Here is a 21638-nt window from a genome sequence, read left to right on the forward strand (position 1 = left end):
CGCACACACTTATTCCATATTTTCTGCACTCTTTCTCAACTCATCAGGGGAGCTGCAGTCAAACATGACTTAGGCTTTGGGCATCTGAAGACTCCACTGGGTTGGATTTCTGAGATGCCACAGCACATGGTGGCAGGGGTGACAGGGAGCTCAGCAGGGATGTCCCCTGGAATATCTACATGTGTCTTCCTGTATATGGAAATCACAAGGCAGTCGGACTTTCTACATGTACTTTCCACTGAACAAGGCAACCAGGTAGAAGTCACACAGCCTAAATCTGGGTGTCAGGTAGCATCATGTCTACCACGTTTTGTTGGTTTCAGTAAAGTCATATGGCCAGGCAAGCAAGATTCAAGGGAGAGGAAATAGATGCCACTTTTTGGTAAGTCATAGGCAAGACCACATTGTAGAAGAGAGTAAAAGATGGAAGATATCATTGTGACCATCTTTGGAACATACAATCTGCCCCCTGAAGGTCACATGGGCAGAGTTATAAAGGTAAGTGGCTCTATACTTTATGAAATCACTGCCAAGGCAGGAATTCTGTTGTGTAGAATCTAAAGCTCCTTAGGCACATCTGGTACACCTCCTTTAGGAGATTCTCTGACCTCCCTGGGAGCACTGCTAGGGAAAAAAACCACCCCTGGAAACACAGACCATTAATGCCCTTCTCCTTGGGATATATTTCTCCCTTCTCTCAAGAGAACTCAGCATAGCCTGTATTATGAGTTGAGATTTTTAAAAAACAAAAATCAGCAAAAAGGTTTCTTCATGAAACTTCTCTCCCTTCTCTGTAACCCCCTGAGACATGGGAACACTAAGTTCTGGCTTCTTGAGGTTGAGAAGAAGGGTTGGGAAGAATCAAAGAGAGTATAGTCAAGGACAAGCTCCTCAGAGGGGAAGGAGATGAGAAAAGCAAGATGGTGCCTGTCATGGAAAGTGGTCCTATGGGGCAGCCCCAATTGGTTCAAATTGTATTCCAGATCAAGGAAAAGTTCAAGGAATATTGTACATTTTTCTGAAAGATATAAAGTACCACAATATACTTTATCCCTCAGATGAAAAAGTACAAAGCCGAAGGAGATGGAGCCTCTCCACTCTTGCCCAGAGCACTGTGGCTTCCACTCTTGCCCAGAGCACTGTGGCTTCCACACTTAATGTCCCAGAGACCTCAGCCTCACCTGGATATTTAGAGGGCTCCCTGGATGAGGGAGCGGCAGTGGCCCAGCTCAGTGGGGAGGTGCTACTGGTGTGAGTGAGTAGAGGCCAGGAATGCTGCTAAACATCCTACAGTGCTCGCCTGGATCAGCCCACAACAACAAAGAAAATGTTGACCCAAAATGTAAACAGCCACAAGGTTGGAAACCTACCATAAATCCATTCAGAAACATTTTTAGAAATTTCTCCCAAGTGTCAGAGGTAACTGTATGCAAGGGAAATCTCTTCATAGTTTTCTAGAAAGGACATGGGAGACCATAAGACAAGCTCTTAGTTAGATTCCCAGCCTTCCTGGGACTCAGCTGTGTGTTATGACTCTTGAAACTTTGAAAAATTATTTCTTAATTCAACTCTAGCCAAGCCATCATCTCTTTTCTTTCCCCCTTTCCAATTTTTTATGACACTAATTTCCTCACCACCCTCCTTTCTGAAATCCAGTTGTCAGGTGTTGGTTGCTGTTTGTCTAAGCTATTTGCTACCTGGTGAACACATGATGCCAAATTCAGTTGGGTATTTCTAAAACAGAGAGGATCTTTTATTTTTTGTCTGGCTATTGATTGTGAAAAATTATAAACATCTTTTACTATTGTGATTATGTAACTATTACTCACTTAATATCATTGTATCATGATTGATTAACAGAAAAATTATAGAACTCTGTATCACCAAAACTAAGATCTAATAGAAGAACCTATAATCATTTTTTAAAATTCAGATGCATATCAGAATTATCTTGAAATTTTTTGAAAAATACAAATGATCAGGTATTGTTTCTAATCTCCAGAGCTCCAGATATGTTTCTAATGAGAAGTCACGTTTAAAAACAACTGGACTATATGATGATCTTTTCCTTTTATCTTGTTTGTTTCACTTTTTCTATTTCATATTTGGTGCTCCCATTTCATTTAGTTTATGTTCTCCAGTTTCTCCATCTCTTTATTTTTTTGATGTTCTCTCTCAAGTCTTTATCAAGTATAGTAGAAAAGCTTTTGTATACATATATATAATATGCATATATATTTTGGAAAACTTATGAATTTTTGTCTAAATAAAAAATTTATGACATTTTGAGTCCACTTGTTTGACTTAATATGAATAGAATGCTAGATTTCTAATTAAAAACTAGATATGAAACAAGCAACAAAGGTTTACTGTAGCACGTAGGGAACCATAGTCAATATCTTGTAATAACCTATGATGGAAAATAATTTCAAAATTAATATATGGGTATTTGTATACTTGAATCACCTTGCTGGGCATCTGAAACATTGTAAGTCAACTATACTTCAGTAAAATTTATATATTAAAAAAAAAAAAGAGAGGAGCTGAACTACTATAGGTAACTGTTATCATCTAATTTCCCCTCCTTCAACAGTACTTCCTGCCTTGACCAGGGAGCCCATTCCTGTCTTGTTGCTCCTCCACAGGTCTTGGGCCCACCTCCTCCTCCATCTCAGCTTGTTTCATATGATACACTTCTGAAACAGTCTTGCTTTCATTTAATACCAGACAACTTTAACACAAGGCAGATTAGTCCAAGTGTGACAACACAGTAACACTCAAAAGATAATGTGAGAATTGGTGGGAAGAGATGAATGCCAACTAGTGCACCCTTAGCCTACTAGAGAATAAAAAAAAAAACAACTGTGTTGGAGAACTGCAATAACTATTTAATACTATCACAATTTGTTTTAGTATATTATCCTTCCAAATAGTCCCCTAATGGCCTGAAAATTTTGAAACACTTCCAAAGCATTAAGAGTTTTCTGTATTCAGTCACTGGGCAGTCTGGACTTCAGGCCTCAGTTTGGCCAGAAGCCAGAGAGTACCAACTGAGAGCGACTTAAATTTGCAAACTCTGTATTAACCCAAACAGCTTAGCCTCAGAGGTCAAGATGTGGGTTCTGTCAACACCATAAATTTGGATCTCTTGTGCACACTTAGCAAAAGTACTGCACGTATATGGGAAATTTTTCATATGTCCCTTCTTGTCACACATTTTTTGGTTTCTTGTGTTTTTCTAGATCCATTTTCAGTTTAACAAGGTGATGCCATCACCTTCTCTCAGCAAGATAGGTGTTGAGAATTATAAATGGCTCCCACTTGTAAAGAAGTGATGTAGCAAACACCCTGTCTGTATAATGTCAGAACAGTGGAGCAATCTTTCTAAATATTAATCTGTGTTTCAACCTCATTCTGTGCCCACCAAACTCTTTTAATTTTATCCTGAGGAATTCTTTCCTCCCTGTAACTGAACAGATGTGAATCATCCATTGGGAAAACACAAACAACGATCAGAATTAATATGAGAGACAGAAAGAGTCCAGGATTCATTTTTTACTCATAAGGACTATAGAAAATTCATAGATGATAAAGGAGATAAGGGGAGTGGGCAGGGCATCAAAAACAGGGAAGATAAAATGAAGAAACTTGAATTCTTAGGGAAATAATCTTCTGGAGCATAGCAGGGAGCCAAGTGGAAGTGTACTCAGTCCTGAATGGACCCTCTTACACCTGTGCATGCAGGGCCCCCAGTCTGTCCCTGGTGAGGGTCCACATGGAAGTGAAGACTGTCTGGGCCTTTAGAAACCCTGTCCAGGTTTTCACCTTCCAGAGTAGAGATCACAGGGGTGATGGCAACTTGAAGGGGAGATTTGCTATAAGGAAGTAATTTGAAGACTGACCTGAGACCAAGAGGAAGCACACATTCTTTTTTTTAGTATTATACTCCATTTATAGTTCTTATAAAATGCTGGCTATATTTTCAGTTGTGAAGTATATTCTTGTAACTTATTTTATACATAAGAGTTTGTACCTCTTACTCTCCCATTCTTGTATTGCCCCTCCCCCTTCCTTCCCCCTAATGGTAAACACTAGTTTGTTCTCTATATCTACAAGTCTGTTTCTTTTATATTAGATTAACGAGTTTGCTATATTTTTTAGATTCCACAGATAAGTGATATCATACAGTATTTGTATTCCTCTGTCTGACTTATTTAATTAAAAATAGCCTCAAGGACATCCATTTTCCTGCAAATGGCAAATTTTCATTTTTCGTGGCTGAGTTCAGTTCAGTCACTCAATCATGTCCAGCTCTTTGCAACCCCATGGACTGCAGCAGGCCAGGCTTCCCTGTCCATCACCAACTCCCGGAGCTTGCTCAAACTCATGTCTATTGAGTAGGTGATCCAACCATCTCATCCTCTGTCATTCCCTTCTCCTCCCACCTTCAGTCTTTCCCAGCATCAAGGTCTTTTCCAATGAGTCAGTTCTTCACATCAGGTAGTCAAAGTATTGAAGTTTCAGCTTCAGCATCAGTTCTTCCAGTGAATGTTCAGGACTGATTTCCTTTAGGATTGACTGGTTGGATCTCCTTGCAGTCCAAGAGACTCTCAAGAGTCTTCTCCAATACCACAGTTCAAAAGCATCAATTCTTCTGTGCTCAGCTTTCTTTATAGTCTAACTCTTGCATCCATACATGACTACTGGAAAAACCATAGCTTTGACTAGATGGACCTTTGTTGGCAAAGTAATGTCTCTGCTTTTTAATATGCTGTCTAAGTTGGTCATAGCTTTTCTTCCAAGGAGCAAGCGTCTTTTAATTTCATGGCTGAGTAGTATTTCATTATTTATATTTTCATTATTTATATACCTATATATATATTCCAATCTTCTTTATCCATTCATCTGCCAATGGATGCTTAGGTTGCTTCTATATCTTGGCAAATGTAAATAATGCTACTATTGAACTGGGGTGCGTGTATCTTTTCAAATCAGTATTTTTGTTTATTTTTCAGATATATACCTAGGAGTGCAGGAGGAGAAGGGGATGACAGAGGATAAGATGGTTGGGTGGCATCACTGACTTGATGGACAACTTTTATGAATTTGAGCAAACCCTGGAAGCCTAGCATGCTGTAGTCCATGGGATCGCAAAGAGTTGGACACCACTGAGCAACTGAACTGAACTGAAATTACTGAGTCATATGGTAGTCCTAGTTTTAGGTTTTTAAGAAACCTTTATACTGTTTCCCACAGTTTCTGCATCAATTTACTTTCCCACCAACAAGATAGTAGTGTTTACTTTTCCTCCTATCCCCACCAACATATGTTATTTCTGTTCTTTTTGATGGTAGTCACTCTGACCAGTGTGAAGTGATATCTCACTGTGATTTTGATTTGCATTTCCATGATGATTAGCAACTGTGAACATGTTTTCATGTGCCTGATGGCCATCTGTATTTCCTCTTTGGAAAAATGTCTATTTAGGTTTTTGGCCCATTTTTTAAATCAGATTGTCTGTTAGGTTTTTTTTTGTTTTTTGTTTTTTTTGATGTTGAGTTGTATGAGTTATTTATGTATGTTTGATATTAAGCCCTTATCTATCATCTCATTTGAAAATATTTTCTTACATTGAGTGGGTTGTCTTTTCATTTTGTCAGCAGTTTCCTTTGATGTGCAAAAGCTTTTAAGTTTAATTAGGTCCCATTTGTTTATTTTTATTTTTATTGCCTTTACTGAGGCTTCCCTGGTGGCTCAATTGGTAAAGAATCTGCCTGCAATGTAGGAGACCTGGGTTTGATCCCTGGGTTGGGAAGATCTCCTGGAGAAGGAAATGGCAACCCACTCCAGTATTTTTGCCTGGAGAAGCCCATGGACAGAGGAGTCTGGCAGGCTATGGTCCATGGGGTTGCAAAGAGTCAGACACAATTGAGCAGATAGCAGTTTCACTTTCACTTTTGCTTTAGGAGAGGGATCCCAAAAATATTGCTACAATTAACATTAAAGAGTATTCTACCTATGTTTTCCTCTAGTAGTTTTATGATTTTCAGTCTCAACATTTAGGTCCTTAATCAATTTTGAGTTAAATTTTTTGTATGGTGTTAGAGAATGTTTTAGAACATTTCTTTTCTTTTACTTGTAGTTGTCCGGTTTTCCTAGCACCACTTATTGAAAAGACTGTTTTTTCTTCATTGTATATTCTTGTCTCCTTTGTTGTAGATTAACTGAACATAAATGCACAGGTTTATTTCTCAGCTTTCTATTCTGTTCTGTTGATCTATGTGTCTTTTTTTGTGTGCCAATACCATACTGTTTTCATTACTGTAGATTTGTTTTATAGTCTGAATTCAGGGAGTGTGATTCCTTCAGCTCTGTTCTTTCTCCAAATTGTTTCAGTCATTTGAGGTCTTTTGTGTTTCTGCACAAATTTTAAAATTACTTGTTCTAGTTCCATTGATATTTTGATAAGAAATGTACTGAATCTGCAGATTGCTTTGGTAGTATGGTCCATTTTAACAATATCAATTCTTCCAATCCAAGAACATGATGTATCTTTTCATCTATTTGTGTTGATCTTCATTTCTTTCATTAGTGTCTCATAGTTTTCCAAGTATAGGTCTTTTATCTCCTTAGATATATTCTTTTTGATGAGATGGTAAGTGGAATTGTTTCTTTAATTTCTCTTTCTGGTAGCTCATTGTTAGCGTGTAGAAATGCAACAGATTTTTGTATATTAATTTTGTATCCTGCAACTTCACTGAATTTGCTGATGAGCTAGTAGTTTTCTGGAGCTGTCTTTAGAATTTTCTATGTATAGTTTCATGCCATCTGCAAACAACTTGGATTCCTTTTATTTCTTTTTCTTTTCTGATTGCTGTGACTAGGAGTTCCAATACTATGTTGAATAAAAGTAGCAAAAAGTGGGCATTCTTGTCTTGTTCCTGATCTCGGAGGAAATGTTTCCAGTTTTTCATCATTGAGTATGTTAGCTGTGGGTTTGTCATATATGACGTTTATTATGTTGAGGTATGCTCCCTTGGTCCCCCCTTTCTGGAGAATTTTTATCAGAAATGGATGTCAGATTTTGTTAAAAACTTTTCTACATCTATTGAGATGATCATATGGTTTTTATTCTTCAGTTTGTTAATGTGGAGCATCACACTGATTGATTTGCTGATATTCACATTAAGAAACTCACAAAAGGTTACATATTTAACGTTGGCTGTTCAGGGGAAAGTGATAGCTTATTATTAACTTTTTTTTTTTAATGATTTTCTCCTCTCTTTTCCCTCCTTTTTCTCCTGTCCTCTTCTTTTTTCTCTTCTCTTCCCTTCACCTTCTCTTAACATGGTGCAAGAAAGGAGAGGAAGGAGACTTCTGTGGCTTTCTTCTGAGTTGTTCACTTGACAATCAGTTGTTTCTGTCCTTCATCATGCTACCTCCAACCCCATGGCTGGTCAGTTCCCAGGATGCCTCAGCACAGACAACAATGAAGGGTTGGATGAGAGGCAAGACACACCCACCTTCACTGTTCTGGCCCTCTTTTCTGCACCACTATCTTACAGAAGGCATTACTGAAGAATCAAAATAACAAGGGAATTACAGAACAAGGGAGGAAATTATCTGTATCCTGAGAAGTGAAAGTGAAAGTCACTCAGTTGTACCTGACTCTGCGACCCTGTGGATTATACAGTCCATGGAATTCTCCAGGCCAGAATACTGGAGTGGGTAGCTTTTCCCTTCTCCAGAGGTAGCCTTTCCCTTCTCCAGAGGATCTTCCCAACCCAGGGATCAAACCCAGGTCTCCCTCATTGCAGGCAGATTCTTTACAGGCTGAGCCACAAGGGAAGCCCAAGAATACTGGAGTGTGTAGCATACCCCTTCTCCAGCAGATCTTCCAGACCCAGGAATCAAACCCAGGGTCAAACCAACTGAGCTATCAGGGAAGCCTAATTAAGGCTTTTCTATTGGTCCTATCCACAAAGAGCCTCCGTGGATATTCTAGCTTCCTAACTTTGCTATTATGTACCTTTTAACAAAAGTACCTTCTTCTAATCTTCATGTGAATTTCCATCAACATTATAAAAAGAACCTCACCCACTACCCAAAGCAACTACTTTTTCCAGTGTCCTCACAGTGCTTCATTTTGTCAATGCTCACATATTTATCAATATATTAGCATAAGCTAGGAGAATTCCTACTTCTACTTCTGTTTTATTGACTATGCCAAAGCCTTTGACTGTGTGAATCACAACAAACTGTGGAAAATTCTTCAAGACATGGGAATACCAGACCACCTTACCTGTCTCCTGGGAAATTTGTATGCAGGTCAAGAAGCAACAGTTAGAACTGGCTATGGAACAATAAACTGGTTCCAAATCAGGAAAGGAGTACATCAAGGCTGTATATTGTCACCTTGCTTATTTAACTTATATACAGAGTACATCACGTGAAATGCTAGGCTGGATGAAGCACAAGTTGGAATCAAGATTGCCGGGAGAAATATCAGTAACCTCAGATATGCAGATGACACCAACCTTGTGGCAGAAGGTGATGAGGAACTAAAGAGCTTCTTGATGAAAGTGAAAGAGGAGAGTGAAAAAGTTGGCTTAAAAACATTGGCTGGCATCATTGACTCAATGGACATGAGTTTGAGTAGGCTCCGGGAGTTGGTGATGGACAGGGAAGCCTGGCACGCTGTAGTCCATGGAGTTGCAAAGAGTCAGACACAACTGAATGACTGAACCAAACTGAACTGAGGGGGATTCCAGCAGAATAGAGATCAAATGTATATTCAGTATTTGGTAAGTAGACTTACCCGAAGCCCCATGTTCTTCAAAGTCTTTCCACCAGTGTGAACTGCAGCCTTGCTTCTCTGTTCTTCTGATTGCCCAAGAAGTAATTGTTAAGTCAGTCAAACAGATGAAAACACACACATGCACACACACACATATATCTATTCCCAAAAGCAAATATTAGTTTTTAGTGACAATCAAAGATTAAACCTACCAGAAAGAACAAAACATTGTTCTACTGTGCCATGATTTGTAATGTCGGTTCTGTCACTACAGAGTTTCCTCTTCGTTTTACTATTCCTAAGACTTTGATTTGCTTTGGACCCTCTCTGCATCACACATACACAGTACACATTTTCAGACATGCCAGTGCTAAAAACAGCTTATCACTGAGAGAGACATTTCACAATTGTCTTTTCCTTAGCTGACCAAAGATGCTGCTAAAATTTTGAAATTCCTTTTTGGAGGAACATAATCACATTCTTAGGCAAGAGCCATCTTCCAGTCTGGGGAAGAAGACAGGAGCAGAAGTCACGTTTGTTCTTTCACTTACATTATCAATATCTTAGCCCATTGTAGCATTTCCTCATCCTTGCTACTGAAAGTATAAGACAAGATAAAAGGAAATTTTCTCTTCTGTATTGAAGAAACCTCTTTTAGTTGCTGGAGTTCTCCCCAACCATCTGAATTCAAAGGATTTGGGGGAGAAAATCAACCAGCTCCAGGAGAAAAATGTTTGAGATTTGAAGCCTACTAGTCTCAGCTTTGTCCTCTTTTCTCACAAAATCAAATTGGGAGACTGGTCCCTTCTTCCCATCACTAGATGGGAAAAGATGGGCCAGACGTCCCCTCCTATCCCACTTACAACTCTTCATGACACTGTATATCTCCTCAAGACTCATATAACTCTTTTTTCAAGGGTTTCCTATGCAAGAAAAGGTAACAGTAGCCACAGAACCTAGTGATGCCCAAAATTACAGAGAAAGTTATGTTGAAAAGAAACTTTCTTCTAGGGACAATATGAAACATTGGGAACAAAGCTAGTGGAGGTGATGGAATTCCAGTTGAGCTATTCCAAATCCTAAAAGATGATGCTGTGAAAGTGCTGCACTCAATATGCCAGCAAATTTGGAAAACTCAGCAGTGGCCACAGGACTGGAAAAGGTCGATTTTCATTCCAATCCCAAAGAAAGGCAATGCCAAAAAATGCTCAAACTACTGCACAATTGCACTCATCTCATATGCTAGTAAAGTAATGCTCAAAAGTTTCCAAGCCAGGCTTCAGCAATACGTGAACTGTGAACTTCCTGATATTCAAGCTGGTTTTAGAAAAGGCAGATGAACCAGATATCAAATTGCCAACATCCGCTGGATCATGGAAAAAGCAAGAGAGTTCCAGAAGAACATCTATTTCTGCTTTATTGACTATGCCAAAGCCTTTGACTGTGTGGATCACAATAAACTGTGGAAAATTCTGAAAGAGATGGGAATACCAGACCACCTGATCTGCCTCTTGAGAAATCTGTATGCGGGTCAGGAAGCAACAGTTAGAACTGGACATGGAACAACAGACTGGTTCCAAAGAGGAAAAGGAGTACATCAAGGCTGTATATTGTCACCCTGCTTATTTAACTTATATGCAGAATACATCATGAGAAACACTGGACTGGAAGAAGCACAAGCTAGAATCAAGATTGCTGGGAGAAATATCAATAACCTCAGATATGCAGATGACACCACCCTTATAGCAGAAAGTGAAGAGGAACTAAAAAGTCTCCTGATGAAAGTGAAAGTGGAGAGTGAAAAAGTTGGCTTAAAGCTCAACATTCAGAAAACGAAGATCATGGTATCCGGTCCCATCACTTCATGGCAAATAGATGGGGAAACAGTGGAAACAGTGTCAGACTTTATTTTGGGGGGCTCCAAAATCACTGCAGATGGTGACTGCAGCCATGAAATTAAAAGACGCTTACTCCTTGGAAGGAAAGTTATGACCAACCTAGATAGCATATTCAAAAACAGAGACATTACTTTGCCAACAAAGGTTCATCTAGTCAAGGCTATGGTTTTTCCAGTGGTCATGTATGGATGTGAGAGTTGGACTGTGAAGAAGGCTGAGCGCCAAAGAATTGATGCTTTGGAACTGTGGTGTTGGAGAAGACTCTTGAGAGTCCCTTGGACTGCAAGGAGATCCAACCAGTCCATTCTGAAGGAGATCAGCCCTGGGATTTCTTTGGAAGGAATGATGCTAAAGCTGAAACTCCAGTACTTTGGCCACCTCATGCGAAGAGTTGACTCATTGGAAAAGACTCTGATGCTGGGAGGGATTGGGGGCAGGAGGAGAAGGGGACGACAGAGGATGAGATGGCTGGATGGCATCACCGACTCAATGGATATGAGTTTGAGTGAACTCTGGGAGATGGTGATGGACAGGGAGGCCTGGCGTGCTGCGATTCATCAGGTCGCAAAAAGTCGGACATGACTGAGTGACTGAACTGAACTAAACTGAAATCAAAGAGATTTGGAGTTAAATCCCAATTACACAGGATATAACCTTAGATTAGGCTCATTTTATAATGTTTGAAAACAGGAATAATAATACATATCTCAAAAGGTGGGTCATAAGTGACTTTGCATCTGTAAAGAATTCCAATCTGTGCGCATAGCAGTCGAACAGACATCAACCCACTTCGTAACACTTAGTTGCAAGAAATGTCATAGTTGTAAGAAATGTCACTGATTTGTCAAAATCAATAAATCAGATCACCTCTCATCAGGGGTTGAGAAATTCAATCTCAGGTTCTATTAGAAACAGCATTTGGACTGAGTTAAATCATCTATTGCCATAATAGAAAACTAATATATAATGTCTAAAATAATGAAAGTTAGCTTACAGTGCCACATCTATAAAATAGTGTACTATATGGAAACACTGGTATAAATTGCAGAATAAATAGAAGACAAGTGCTTCCATTAGGGGAAAAAAATGACATGATGGTAATCGAGTAAGTCAGGGAACTGTTTTTATTGTTATAAATTATGTGTATAAATCTGAACACCCACGTATTAGTTTGCCTATGTACAGAGGTTTCTTTATGTCTATTTTCTCAACTCAGAGTAAAAAAATCCTAATAGTTTGAAAGCCCCTAAATGTTTCTTTGTTCAAAACATTTTGCAGTTAGGCAAATATACAGAAACAAATAATGCCATGACAAAAACATTGTCCATGATTTCACTATACTAAAATATTTTCTTAAGTGTTGCCTGAACAATATTCATACTCTTTGCTAAAGTCTATCATTAACCCAGTCTGGGTCATTAGACCAGTTGCTTCATCTCTGTGAGCCGTGTGTGTGTGTGTGTGTGTGTGTGTGTGCACACTTAGTGGCTCAGTCATATACAATTCTTTGTGACCCCATGGGCTGTAGTCCATCAGGTTGCTCTGTCCATGGAATTTTCCAGGCCAGAATATTGGAGTGGATTGCCATTGCCTCCTCCAGGGGATCTTCCTGACCCAGGGATTGAACCCAAAACATCTCTTGCATCTCCTGCATTGGCAGTCTTGACCACTGTGCCACCTGGGAAGCCCATGAGCCTGAGTATCCTTATCTATAAAGCTAAATAGTTTTCAAAGTTTCCTTCCAAAATCTGACAGTATTTCCATTTTTGTCACTGGCTATCAAAATGGAGATTTAATGACTTCTGAAGAGCTGTTCAGATTAAAAGGGCTGAGAGCTGAGAAGAGTCAGCTCAGAATAGAGTTTGTGTTTGCATCCCTTTTGCAATAGCTGTTCTTCTTGTATGCAGTTCCATGACCTTCTGTTCTCATCTTCTAGATTCCTATAATACAAAACAGACCCTATTTCAGGACCTGTTGAAGTCCTCTCCTGCGTCCTTCCCAAAGCTCAAGAAAAGAAAGAAACAACACGTACCCTGTGGGACCTGCAGAAGCTCATAGGACATAAATGGAGCTCCTAAGAGAGAAACAAGTGGTGGACATAAAGATAACACTTGAGATTGGATGTTTTCAGATTTTTTGAGAAAAACTAAGAACCACATTTAAGGCTGAACTTCATACTCGTATTTCTTTATTGAGATCATATTCAGTTCAGTTCAGTTCAGTCGCTCAGTCATGTTTGACTCTTTGTGACCCCATGGACTGCAGCAGCCTACCAGGCTCCTCTGTCCATGGGGATTCTCCAGGCAAGAAAACTGCAGTGGGCTCCAGGTGATCTTCCCAACCCTGGATCGAACCCAGGTCTCCCGCATTGCAGGTGGATTCTTTACCATCTGAGCCACCAGGGAAGCCCAAGAATACTGGAGAGGATAGCCTATCCCTTCTTCAGGGGATATTCCCAACCCAGGAATCGAACTGGGGTCTCCTCCTCTCCTCTGCAGGTGGATTCTTTACCAACTGAGCTACCAGGGAAGTCCAATATAGGTCCGTGGCTATGATTAAGTGCCTGAATTTTAATTAATGTGTATGGATTAAAAGCACAAATGTATGGGTCAAGGAGGGGGAGCAAATGAACATTTCATTATTTTCAAATTGTATCATAGTGATTAAAGCCAGAAAAGGAAAGTGAAATTCTCTTCTCCCTCTGTGTTCCACCCCTCTGTCTCTACCTGTGTGTTGGGCACTCCCCCTCCCCATTTTCTTGAACATCAGTTTTATTATCTGTAAAATGAGAAATTTCCATTTAGGCAGTGACTCTTAGATCCTCATGTATTCCTTTCATAATTTCACCAAACTGATAGATAAATCTTCTCAATCACATGGAACTGGACAACAATTTCCCCTCTCACATTCTCAATTTCCCCTCTCACATTCTCAATTTCCCCTCTCACATTGCCAGAATCATTCATGGGAACTTCTCTTACAGAGCTCAGGGCTTTTTTGCTATGATTCAAGCACCTCATGAAGGAAAATGCTAACATTCAGATAAGATTTTACCACCTGGAAAGATGACAAGTTGAACAAAAGAAAAGTCAGCCAGTATAATTTTGTGAGAAAGACCACTATCTCTGCCAATTCAATACTGAAATATTCAACTTTTGCTTGAAGTTGAAAGTTATGACCAACCTAGATAGCATATTCAAAAGCAGAGACATTACTTTGCCAAGAAAGGTCTGTCTAGTCAAGGCTATGGTTTTTCCTGTGGTCATGTATGGATGTGAGAGTTGGACTGTGAAGAAGGCTGAGCGCCGAAGAATTGCTGCTTTTGAACTGTGGTGTTGGAGAAGACTCTTGAGAGTCCCTTGGACTGCAAGGAGATCCAACCAGTCCATTCTGAAGGAGATCAGCCCTGGGATTTCTTTGGAGGGGATGATGCTGAAGCTGAAACTCCAGTACTTTGGACACTTCATGCAAAGAGTAGACTCCTTGGAAAAGACTCTGATGCTGGGAGGGACTGGGGGCAGGAGGAGAAGGGGACAACAGAGGATGAGATGGCTGGATGGCATCACTGACTCGATGGACATGAGTCTGAGTGAACTCCGGGAGTTGGTGATGGACAGGGAGGCCTGGCGTGCTGCGACTCGTGGGGTCGCAAAGAGTCAGACACTACTGAGGGACTGAACTGAACTGAACTGAATAATCTCTATGCACCCTTATCATGTGTAAGAATTTCTGTGGGAGAAGCTCACTTAAACCCAGTGCATATTCTTCCGCGGCTTTGTTCAGCAACTGTTTCAGGCTCTCAGGAAGTATAGGAGAGCCCTGAGTTCTGTCCCCCATCTCATTATTGTATGTTCCTCACCTGTGTTTTTCAAAAGTACACGTAGGAGGCAAAATCTCAGGCCCAAAATGCAGGGGTAGAAGAAATACTATTTGTTATATTTTTCTCTATGTGTTAATCATTCAGTCATATCCAACTCTTTGTGATTCCTTGGTCTGTCCGTGGAAATCTCCAGGCAAAAATATTGGAGTAGGTTGCCATTCTCTAAGTTTAATTTCTACTCTGAGTTCCCACGGGGCTGTATGATGGAAGTGTAATCAAATTCATTTCACAGTTAGTTCTGACCCTACCCCTGTGGATGCAGATACAGCCTGAAAGGATGTGAGAATGATGGAACATGTTGCATGGCTGGACCAGATGTGGTCTATCTGCACTGGCATATGTTGAGCTGAGATATTGCAGCCACTCTGTCTCTCACTTCCAGCTTCTGGTCCACCCCAGGTCTGAATGCCCCTCAGCTGAATCCTGGGGCCTTTGAATTCCACAACTGGTTTGTGTCTGCTCCCACTCTTTCCAGGGAGTCTGAACTACCTGCCTCTGGCCCTTCTTATCTAGATGTGCCAGACAGCCATTTCTACTCTGTAACTCTCTCAGTTTAAGAAAACGTATCCACAGCTTGAAAATAAGACAAAAATGTGGTTGGGAGTTCTTTAATTGTGGTGTATCATCGAACAAACTTTAAGGGATTATCTGAGGTTCTATGGCAACATTTCTCAACTGTTTTTTTTTTTTTTTTCCCCTCATTTCCCCCCAAGGAGAAAACTCTAATTATATTCTGATTTAATTTTAGTTAATTAACTTGAGCTACATAATTTAATTAATAATCAATTGGTTTCATTAATTGCTCTGATTTACCCCTAAGAAAAAGGAAATAAATTACATCTTGCTTAACTTTAAAAGTCATTGCTACCTGACTTTTTGGAGGTCATTCACAGATTTTTGAAGAGACTCCAGGTAGGATACTTGACAGAGGGATGAATCTTGGGAGACTCAGAGCTGTCCCCATCTCATGCAGTAAGTCAGCATGTCAGTTCCTCTGGTAACTCTTTTTCTAACCTATGTTAGCCGAACACTGGAGGCAATGGAGAAGGCAATGGCAAGCCACTCCAGTACTCTTGCCTAGAAAATCCCATGGATGGAGGAGCCTGGTAGGCTGCAGACCATGGGGTCGCAAAGAGTCGGACACGACAGAGCGACTTCACTTTCACTTTTCACTTTCACACAATGGAGAAGGCAATGGCAACCCACTCCAGTGTTCTTGCCTGGAGAATCCCAGGGACGGGGGAGCCTGGTGGGCTGCCGTCTATGGGGTCGCACAGAGTCGAACACGACTGAAGCGACTTAGCAGCAGTAGCAGCAGGAGGCAGAGAATACACTACACTTTTTCTCTCAATTTTTGCTCAGTTGCCTCTTTGAGTTTATTCACCAGAAATGGGTGAACAACGGAAAGGATTGTTTGTCAAACATTTCTACTCTTTTCTTTATCAACCAGAAAACAAACTTTAGGGAGCCATTTGTGACTCTTCAAAACTTATCTTTGTTAAGAATCACATCATTTCCTCTATTCTATGCCTTTTCTCTTTCTACCACCTCCCTAAAATAGCTTCAGCTCAACTTCAACCTTTTCCACAGAAATTACCCTCATAAAAATATCTGGGATTACTTACACCCCAATGAGGCTCCAATTCAACGTGTTACCTTCTCCAACATTTTTAAGTCCTGACTCTAACTATGGAAGCTTTTACAACCAGCGTAGAGTACTCCAAGCCTCAGTGATTGGGTGAGGATATTAAGGTGGGAGATGGTGGACCAAAGAGAGCTGATTCTATGGCTCCACAATAATATGGTCAACAGAAGTAATGGGGCAATGAAGCTGACAAGTGATCTCAGATCCCCCAAGAGATGTGCTAATTTTGCCAAGTTACTTTGCTTTGCCAGCACTTTCAAGTCTCATTCACAGTTCTAACAGAAATACAAATTCTGTCAATTGCTCTGGTATTATGAAGGAAAAGCATTACAAATATAAAGGGGGTGGTAGGCTCTTTTGGTGTGTGTGTATTAATGAGTTCTTACATTGCTCTTAATATGTGTGACTGTCTCTCTCCCTCTGCCATGAGCAGGGAAATGCTACAGATCCTCATAAACATACAAATGAAGTATCAAAATTAAATGGGTTTATAAAAAGATAATTTTATTTTTATTTTTTTATTTAATTTTATTTTATTTTTTAACTTTACAATGTTGTATTGGTTTTGCCATATATCAAAATGAATCCACCCCAGGTATACATGTGTTCCCCATCCTGAACCCTCCTCCAACCTCCCTCCCCATACCATCCCTCTGGGTCGTCCCAGTGCACCAGCCCCAAGCATCAAGTATCATGCATCAAACCTGGACTGGCGACTCATTTCATATATGATATTATACATGTTTCAATGCCATTCTCCCAAATCATCCCACCCTCTCCCTCTCCCACAGAGTCCAAAAGACTGTTTTTTTACATCAGTGTCTCTTTTGCTGTCTCATATACAGGGTTATTGTTACCATCTTTCTAAATTCCATATATATGTGTTAGTATACTGTATTGGTGTTTTTCTTTCTGGCTTACTTCACTCTGTATAATAAGCTTCAGTTTCATCCACCTCATTAGAACTGACTCAAATGCATTCTTTTTAATGGCTGAGTAATACTCCATTGTGTATATGTACCACAGCTTTCTTAGCCATTCATCTGATGATGGATATCTAGGTTGTTTCTATGTCCTGGCTGCAAAAACAGTGCTGCAATGAACATTGGGTTGCACATGTCTCTTTCAATTCTGGTTTCCTCAGTGTGTATGCCCAACAGTGGGATTGCTGGATCATAAGGCAATTCTACTCCCAGTTTTTTAAGGAATCTCCACACTGTTCTCCATAGTGGCTGTACTAGTTTGCATTCCCACCAACAGTGTAAGAGGGTTCCCTTTTCTCCACACCCTCTCCAGCATTTGTTGCTTGTAGACTTTTGGATCGCAGCCATTCTGACTGGCGTGAAATGGTACCTCATAATGGTTTTGATTTGCATTTCTCTGATAATGAGTGATGTTGAGCATCTTTTCATGTGTTTGTTAGCCATCTGTATGTCTTCTTTGGAGAAATGTCTATTTAGATCTTTGGCCCATTTTTTGATTGGGTCATTTATTTTTCTGGAATTGAGCTGTAGGAGTTGCTTGTATATTTTTGAGATTGGTTGTTTGTCAGTTGCTTCATTTGCTATTATTTTCTCCCATTCTGAAGGCTGCCTTTTCACCTTGCTTAGAGTTTCCTTTGTTGTGCAGAAGCTTTTAAGTTTAATTAGGTCCCATTTGTTTATTTTTGCTTTTATTTCCAATATTCTGGGAGGTGGGTCATAGAGGATCCTGCTGTGATGTATGTCGGACAGTGTTTTGCCTATGTTCTCCTCTAGGAGTTTTATAGTTTCTGGTCTTACGTTTAGATCTTTAATCCATTTTGAGTTTATTTTTGTGTATGATGTTAGAAAGTGTTCTAGTTTCATTCTTTTGCAAGTGGTTGACCAGTTTTCCCAGCACCACTTGTTAAAGAGATTGTCTTTAATCCATTGTATATTCCTGCCTCCTTTGTCAAAGATAAGGTGTCCATATGTGCATGGATTTATCTCTGGGCTTTCTATTTTGTTCCATTGATCTATATTTCTGTCTTTGCGCCAGTACCATACTGTCTTGATGACTGTGGCTTTGTAGTAGACCCTGAAGTCAAGCAGGTTGATTCCTCCAGTTCCATTTTTCTTTCTCAAGATCACTTTGGCTATTTGAGGTTTTTTGTATTTCCATACAAATTATGAAATTATTTGTTCTAGCTCTGTGAAGAATACCATTGGTAGCTTGATAAGGATTGCATTGAATCTATAAATTGCTTTGGGTAGTATACTCATTTTCACTATATTGATTCTTCCAATCCATGAACATGGTATATTTCTCCATCTATTAGTGTCCTCTTTGATTTCTTTCACCAGTGTTTTATAGTTTTCTATATATAGGTCTTTAGTTTCTTTAGGTAGATATATTCCTAAGTATTTTATTCTTTTTGTTGCAATGGTGAATGGAATTGTTTCCTTAATTTCTCTGTCTGTTTTCTCATTATTAGTGTATAGGAATGCAATGGATTTCTGTGTGTTGATTTTATATCCTGCAACTTTACTATAATCATTGATTAGTTCTAGTAATTTTCTGGTGGAGTCTTTAGGGTTTTCTATATAGAGGATCATGTCATCTGCAAACAGTGAGAGTTTTACTTCTTCTTTTCCAATTTGGATTCCTTTTATTTCTTTTTCTGCTCTGATTGCTGTGGCCAAAACTTCCAAAACTATGTTGAATAGTAATGGTGAAAGTGGGCACCCTTGTCTTGTTTCTGACTTTAGAGGAAATGCTTTCAATTTTTCACCATTGAGGATAATGTTTGCTGTGGGTTTGTCATACATAGCTTTTATTATGTTGAGGTATTTTCCTTCTATTCCTGCTTTCTGGACAGTTTTTATCATAAATGGATGTTGAATTTTGTCAAAGGATTTCTCTGCATCTATTGAGATAATCATATGGTTTTTATTTTTTAATTTGTTAATGTGGTGTATTACATTGATTGATTTGTGAATATTGAAGAATCCTTGCATTCCTGGGATAAAGCCCACTTGGTCATGGTGTATGATCTTTTTAATGTGTTGTTGGATTCTGATTGCTAAAATTTTGTTAAGGATTTTTACATCTATGTTCATCAGTGATATTGGCCTGTAGTTTTCTTTTTTTTTTTTTTTTTTGTGGCATCTTTGTCAGGTTTTGGTATTAGGGTGATGGTGGCCTCATAGAATGAGTTTGGAAGCTTACCTTCCTCTGCAATTTTCTGGAAGAGTTTGAGTAGGATAGGTTGTTAGCTCTTCTCTAAATTTTTGGTAGAATTCAGCTGTGAAGCCATCTGGACCTGGGCTTTTGTTTGCTGGAAGATTTCTGATTACAGTTTCAATTTCCATGCTTGTGATGGGTCTGTTAAGATTTTCTATTCCTTCCTGGTCCAGTTTTGGAAAGTTGTACTTTTCTAAGAATTTGTCCATTTCTTCCACGTTGTCCATATTATTGGCATATAATTGCTGATAGTAGTCTCTTATGATCCTTTGTATTTCTGTGTTGTCTGTTGTGATCTCTCCATTTTCATTTCTAATTTTATTGATTTGATTTTTCTCCCTTTGCTTCTTGATGAGTCTGGCTAAGAATTCAGCACCACCAAACCAGCTCTCCAACAAATACTAAAGGATATTCTCTAGACAGGAAACACAAAAAGGGTGTGTAAATTCAAACCCAAAACAATAAAGTAAATGGCAACAGGATCATACTTATCAATAATTACGTTAAATGTAAATGGGTTGAATGCCCCAACCAAAAGACAAAGACTGGCTGAATGGATACAAAAACAAGACCCCTACATATGTTGTCTATAAGAGACCCACCTCAAAACAGGGGACACATACAGACTGAAAGTGAAGGGCTGGAAAAAGATTTTCCATGCAAACAGGGACCAAAAGAAAGCAGGAGTAGCAATACTCATATCAGATAAAATAGACTTTAAAACAAAGGCTGTGAAGAGAGACAAAGAAGGTCACTACATAATGATCAAAGGATCAATCCAAGAAGAAGATATAACAATTATAAATATATGTGCACCCAACATAGGAGCACCACAATATGTAAGACAAATGCTAATAAGTATGAAAGGAGAAATTAACAATAACACAATAATAGTGGGAGACTTTAATACCCCACTCACACCTACGGATAGATCAACTAAACAGAAAATTAACAAGGAAACACAAACTTTAAATGATACAATAGACCAGTTAGACCTAATTGATATCTATAGGACATTTCATCCCAAAACAATGAATTTCACCTTTTTCTCAAGCGCACATGGAACCTTCTCCAGGATAGATCACATCCTGGGCCATAAATCTAGCCTTGGTAAATTCAAAAAAATAGAAATCATTCCAAGCATCTTTTCTGACCACAATGCAGTAAGATTAGATCTCAATTACAGGAGAAAAACTATGAAAAATTCCAACATATGGAGGCTGAACAACACGCTGCTGAATAACCAACAAATCACAGAAGAAATCAAAAAAGAAATCAAAATTTGCATAGAAATGAATGAAAATGAAAACACAACAACCCAAAACCTATGGGACACTGTAAAAGCAGTCCTAAGGGGAAAGTTCATAGCAATACAGGCATACCTCAAGAAACAAGAAAAAAGTCAAATAAATAACCTAACTCTACACCTAAAGCAAGAAAAGAAAGAAAAGGAAGAGATGAAGAACCCCAGGATTAGTAGAAGGAAAGAAATCTTAAAAATTAGGGCAGAAATAAATGCAAAAGAAACAAAAGAGATCATAGCAAAAATCAACAAAGCCAAAAGCTGGTTCTTTGAAAGGATAAATAAAATTGATAATTTTATTTTTAAAATAAAAAGAAAGTGATTCCTGGATCCAACCATGACAGAATTATAGGTATCAGACTTACCCTCTCAGGGTAACAACATGGAGAAATTGCTTTGGACTCTAAATGTCAAAGCTTCAAAGATGTGAAATGCATGAGGTAAATTCCTCATTCTCTGTAGCTTTTGATTTGGAAACAGTTTCCAAATTATAGCACAAAGACAAGACCAAATAAAGAACAGAAGTCTCACCAGGCATAGGAAACAAAATTTCACAATTGCTTAGGTAGCTGGGATTTGTAGAGGCAAAGTACCAGAGAAGAGGGATTTAACAAGAGAAGGGACTCCCCAACATCTGTAAGATTCTCCTTGAGTCTTTGACTGAATATTAAACTGCAGAAGTTCAGGCCAGTCTTCATGTATCCTGGTAGAAAATAGCTATGGAGGGAAGAGGTGCCTGGAGCTAACAGTGATTCTATATTAGACAGGTCTTAGATGTGGAACTCTGGCCAGGTAGAATGGATAAACCTCACAAACCACCATGAATGGTGGTTGAGATCTGAGAATAGCAATTCTTTAGAAGGAAAACTACATTAACCTTAGATTAAGGACAACACTAGACCTATCCTAAC

The 21638-nt window shown here is 39.2% G+C and overlaps 1 pseudogene; it reads left to right on the forward strand.

Annotated features, from left to right (window-relative positions):
• The first annotated feature begins 423 nt into the window (after positions 1-423).
• The window catches only part of LOC113897479, a 74918-nt pseudogene continuing 53703 nt past the window's right edge, over positions 424-21638 (forward strand).

The sequence above is a fragment of the Bos indicus x Bos taurus genome, chromosome 8, assembly GCF_003369695.1.
Source record: "Bos indicus x Bos taurus breed Angus x Brahman F1 hybrid chromosome 8, Bos_hybrid_MaternalHap_v2.0, whole genome shotgun sequence".
Classification (NCBI taxonomy): domain Eukaryota; kingdom Metazoa; phylum Chordata; class Mammalia; order Artiodactyla; family Bovidae; genus Bos; species Bos indicus x Bos taurus.